A 6,000-nucleotide genomic window follows, 5' to 3' on the forward strand; every position below is an offset into this window, starting at 1 on the left:
CCAAATGGTGGGAGGACTGCAGGTCTGAGGGATGAAATACCACCTATTGGGCTCAGAGTGCGCTATCCAGGTAATGGGTACACTAAGAGTTCAGAGTTCACCGCTACGCAACATATCCATGTAACACAACTGCACTTGTATTCCTAAATCCATAAAAATAAGCAATTTAATTTTAAAAAATATGCATATATAAACTTATAGTTTCAATTTTCTCCTGTTTAAAAACTTTACACTTTCTGGTTCTGGCTATGCTGGCATTAACTCTCACTCTAAACACTGGAGCCCTAGATAAAACGGATGACAGCACTGTTTAAAGGCACCAAACAGCGAGTGGCACAGGGTCCTCATGCGTGGAACTGTGAAAAGAAATGAGGCTACCCAGACTGCCTGCTGCTCTCAGGAGGCACGTTCCTCTGGGCCTCTGCGCAGGGAGAGGATCCCACCCAGAGAGGCTAAGTGCCTGGTCCTGAAAGAGTGGCAGAGGTGCAGTCAGGAAAAAGGAAGTGGAAGGAATGTGAATGGCAGAGTAACAAAGGGAGGGAACCCTGCAAGGAAGGAAGCCCACAAATGTGCATGAAGGATCCCTAAAATGTGCCCTGTTACACAAAGTCCCACATGAGTAGAGTGAACATCAGGTGGCAAGGCGACGAAAGGCCTAGGAACTATAATGACGCCGTGAGCTCATGCAGACTGGAAGAGGTTTGGGTTCTGATTATGCGGTGAGGTTAAGGCCCCTTCCTTGTTCAACTCTGCGCTTTAGGGACAGACTCTGGAAAGTTACTAGTGGAGCTAACCTATTCCTCCCCAAGCCGAATTGAAAAGTAAGCCTTGGACGACTTTCGTTTAAATTAGTATGACTTTCTTAAAAAGAATCCAGTGATCTAAACTCCGCGTTACCAATAATTTTCAATCTGTAAGAGCTTTTTGGTTCTTATTTTATCTTTCTTAATATTCACATTTTCTTTATTTCTTTTGTTTTGTTTTATTCTTGAGACAGGGTCTTGCTCCGTTGCTCAGGCTGGAGTGCAGTTGATGCTCATTGCAGACTTGAACTCCTGGGCTCAAACCACCCTCCCACCCTGGCCTCCCACAGTGGGGGATTACAGGCGTGAGCCACCAAGCCCAGTCAGTATTCCCATTTTCCTATTTAACATTATCCTGCTCTGTAGCCGGATGTCATTTTTAGTAGAAAAATACCTTTCTGCTGACATTTTTAGTAGAAAAATACCTTTTATCTTTGCTGCTATTTAATCTATTTCTCACCTTGTTTGTCAACAAATTATAGAGTAAAATAGAGGTTTTCCTTACTGGAGCCACATTAACTTAAAATAATAAATGATATATTGTTATTATGAATACTTATTTTGATAAAAGTCAATGAATTTGATTATTTTTGGAAAAGTCTCTATCAAAAATACTTCCTTTCCATTATAGTTCACAACAGACATGAATCTCAGCATGATGTATGAATTCTTGCTTTAGTACTAGAAAGTGCTGGCAAAATCACCATACACACAGTGTCATTCCTTTTTTCATTACCTGTGAAACAATATAATTATGGTAAATGTTGTGTTTGCCTATGCATAACATTTCTCAAGTGAGAGATAAATGTCTAGAATTCTGCCTGGTACACTTATGTTTCATCTGGAATATTATCATGTTTATTGAGTACAATGTGAGCAGGGGTGGCTGTGTATAAAAATCAAGGCCGTGCATTTTTCTCTAAATTTAATTAATCGCACAAAAGCATAGTTCTCTATTTCAAAATATAAATGAAAAGAAATTACAATCTCCCATTCTAAAAATCATCTTAAAAATCTTTTGAACAAAAATATCTAACACATTTTTTTTAAAAGAGCAGAAGCCGGGCACGGTGACTCATGCCTGTAATCCCTGCACTTTGGGAGCCCGAGGTGGGCAGATCACAAGGTCAGGAGATCGAGACCATCCTGGCTAACACGGTGAAACCCCTTATCTGCTAAAAAAATATATACAAAAAGTTAGCTGGGCATGATGGTGCATGCATGTAGTCCCAGCTACTCAGGAGGCTGAGGCAGGAGAATCACTTGACCCTGGGAGGTGGAGGTTGCAGTGAGCCGACATTGCACCACTGCACTCCAGCCTGGGCGACAGAGGGAGACTCCATCTCAAAAATAATAATAATAGTAATAAAATAAATAAACAAAGGAGCAGAAAATGTAACTGTTCATCTTAATGAATCATCACCCCATGAAACCAACATCTAGTCCAAGAAATTGGGTAGCGCTCAGTAAATTATGGTCCCAGTCACTGTACCTTTTTTCCTCCCTTAGAGAGAGTACCTACCAGTATAATTTATAAAACTCTAGTCTACTAGTTTTAGGCTTCATAGAAATGGGAACATACACCATACAGTCTTTTGTTTCTGTCTTCTTTTATTCAATATTGTGTTTCTTGAAATTCATACACATTGTATGTATAGCTGAGTTTCATTTTCATTGCTGTATAGCATTCAGTTGTATAATTTTACCACAATTTACTTAAACTATGTACAGTTGATAAACATTTGGATTATTTTAACGTTCAGATTTTACAAAAATTGTCAATAGCAATATTATAAGCTATGTTGGTTGGTGAATTTATATTTGCTTTTTTCTTGGGTATATAACTAGAAGAGAGGTTATTGGATCAGTTGCTATGTATAAATTCTACCTTAGGCTAGGTTGTTCCTTCCTTCCTTCCTTCTTTCCTTCCTTCCTTCCTTCCTTCCTTCCTTCCTTCCTTCCTTCCTTCCTTCCTTCCTTCCTTCCTTCCTTCTCTTCTTGACAGATTCTTGGTCTGTTGCCCAAGCTGGAGTGCAGTGGCACAATCTCAGCTCACTGTAATCTCCCAGCTCAAGTGATTCTCATGCCTCAGCCTCCCAAGTAGCTGGGATTGCAGGCATGCACCACCACACCCAGCTAATTTTTTTTTTTTTTTATGGAGATAGGTTTTTGCCATGTTGGCCAGGCTAGTCTCAAACTCCTGGCCTCAAGTGATCCACCATCCCAAGGTGCTGGGATTAAAGGCGTGAGCCACCGTGTCCTGGTTGTACTGATTTATATTTCTGCTGGTAGCATATAAGTATTTCAAATTAATGAATAGCCTTTCCTATTCTTGTTAATTGATTTATCCATTTTAAGGAATATAGCATTATACCTAATTGTAGGTTTAATTGATATTTTCCTGATTACTAAAGAGTTTGAGAAATTTTAAAGTTCTTACTATTAATTCATTTGTATATTCCTTTATTTTTAGTACTGTTTATGTCTAATTTAAGAAAAAGCAATGTTAACCTAAGATCATGAAATTCTTTCCCTGTATTATCTTCTGAAAACTTTATCATTTTTCATTTCAAAATTAGATCTTCAATCCACTGTTATTTAATTCTTTGCATGCTGTGGGTGGGGGTGATTTCATTTCTTTTCAGAGAGGTATACTATTGACACCACACTTTCATGAAGGCCAGCCCTTGCCACACTTCTCTGTTCAGCTTCCTCTTTTGGAAGGTTAAGTGTTCACCTATGTGTATTTCTGTTTTTGGACTCTCTGTCTCATTGTTCTATATTTTTAAATCTTCCCACCAATACTGTATCAGTATCATATAGAATTCCACAGTTTTATAATAAAGTCTTGGTATGTAGAAAGCTAGAAAGCAACCCTCTAAACTTGTCTTTACTCTTAATGGCATTGAGATGGACAGAATAAGGGTCTCCACCAAACATGTCCAAGTCCTCAATTCCATAACTTGTAACTATGTTATTTTACATAACGAAATGAAACTTTCTGGGTGTGACTGAATTAAGCTTCTGAGAAAGAATTATCTGGGTTGGCACAATGTAATCATGGCAATCCTTACAAGAGAGAGGCAAGAGAGTCAGGTCAGAAAAGGACATGTGACAGTGGAAGAAGACATTGGAGTGATGTGGGGCCATGAGCCAAGGAGTGTGGGCAACCTCTAGATTTTGGAAAAGGCAAAGAATGCATTCTCCCTTCGTGCCTCTGGATGGAAGGCAACTATGGTGACACCACGATTTTAGGGCTTCTTACTTCCAGAAGGGTAAGTGAATAAACTCATATCATTTTATTCTGTTATGTGTGTTAATTTGTTACTGTGGCATAGGAAACTAATACACATCTTTGCTTTTATTATAACATTTTTATATATTTATAAATTTGAAAATGTATTGTCAAATTCCAAAAAACTTTTGTGGGGAACTGTTAGAATTTTGGTGAGGATTGCATTAACTCTGTGGACCCAGTTTGAAAAAAACTAGTATTGAAATTTCTAATCTATAAACATGGTATCACAAACAATTTATTTTGTATTTTTTTAAAGTTCTCCCAAATTGAGTGTAGTTTATTAGTTTTTTTTTATTACTGGTGACCAATTCTGCAAGTTTTAATTTGTCTGACATTGTGATTATTTAACCTTCATTGTTACATAATATTTCCCTGTTCTAAATTCTAGTTTGTCCTACTTTTCCTTTAGTACTTTGAAATATACTTTTATTCTCTTCTGGCTTACATTATTATTTTTGAAAATCCAGCAATTAGTCTAATTTTTCCTCTTGAACCTGACTTTTATTTCCTCCTGCCTTTCTTGACAATTCCTCTAATTTCTTTTTTCTGTTTTTTAGCAATTTAACTATGAGGTGCCTAGGTGTGATTCTCTTTGAATACAATCTACTGTGATTCAGATGCCTTCCTAAATTTGTTGCTTGATAGTTTTCAGTAGTTTTGGAAAGTTCTCCTCCTTTATTTCCTCAATATGTTTTTTGCCTTATTATTTATCCCTACTTTTCTAGAACTCCAAATGCATACACACACACACACACACACACACACTCACACACATATGTGTATATTTATTTATAATGTACATATGTGTATGTATATATCATGCTTATGATTCTGTTCCTTTATCCTCTATGCCTTTTGTACGCCTTTCTGCATTTTCTGGCTTTTTGTTTTGTCTTGAAGCAGTTGTTTTTATAGATGTTCAGCCGTTTATTTCTTTCTAGTTCTCTTCTTTGAAAGAACATCTGTAACTAAGTTAAAGAGAATTTAGCCTATAGATATTTCATATCAATTTTTTTCTCAAGTTTCCAAGCTCTGTAACTCAGCTTATTCTTCATCCAGAATGAATTAATATTTTAAATTTTATTAAAAATAATTTATGACCTCTTCAACATCATTTTCCAGAATAATACAGTAATATGAGCATTAATTTTAAGGTAAATATTTTTAAAAATGTTATGAAGAGTGGAAATGCAAGCTTTATGTATATTTAAGCATGATTGAGAGTAGCATTGAAAAGTCTGTGAGAATGGGAGAAACACCTATTATTGCAAGCTCAGTAAATAGCTCTTGAATAGGCATTTTTTTCTAATTCTAAAGACATCATGGAATATTTTAACAATAATCCTATTGGAAATTACCGACTAACTATGGGAACATTTGAGTACATATGCAGTTATAGGGCTTACTATATACACCTTACTTTGAAATATAGCTTTGGAAAACATTGTAAGACTACAGTAGATTGAACACAAAGAGGATCAGGATTTATTAAAGAAAAAAATTAAAAAAATCCAAAACAAGAAATATATTACTATCTCAAGAATATCAGGCTTTTAAAACATTTCTATTGCTTTCTATAAGAATTAAATAAAGAAAGCTCTTTATTAATAGACAACAAAATCCCTAAATAAACCAATTTATTGAGCAAATAGACAAATTGATAACTTGATTTTTTACTTTAAAATTTAAAATTTAATTTAATTTAAGGAAATAAGGTGATTCTGAAAAAGTTTTGTGAGAAGGAAATGTGACAATATTTTCTATTTTGCAGAAATTGTTTTACTATAACTTACCAGTGGTACAAAACATACCTTTTTGCCACCACAGAATGATATTTGCTGGAGAGCATTTCACTTGCAATATACACCTTCATCTAGTTTTATAAGGGAAAACTTTGGA

This window comes from Pan troglodytes, chromosome 7 (assembly GCF_028858775.2).
Source record: "Pan troglodytes isolate AG18354 chromosome 7, NHGRI_mPanTro3-v2.0_pri, whole genome shotgun sequence".
In the NCBI taxonomy this organism is placed as follows: domain Eukaryota; kingdom Metazoa; phylum Chordata; class Mammalia; order Primates; family Hominidae; genus Pan; species Pan troglodytes.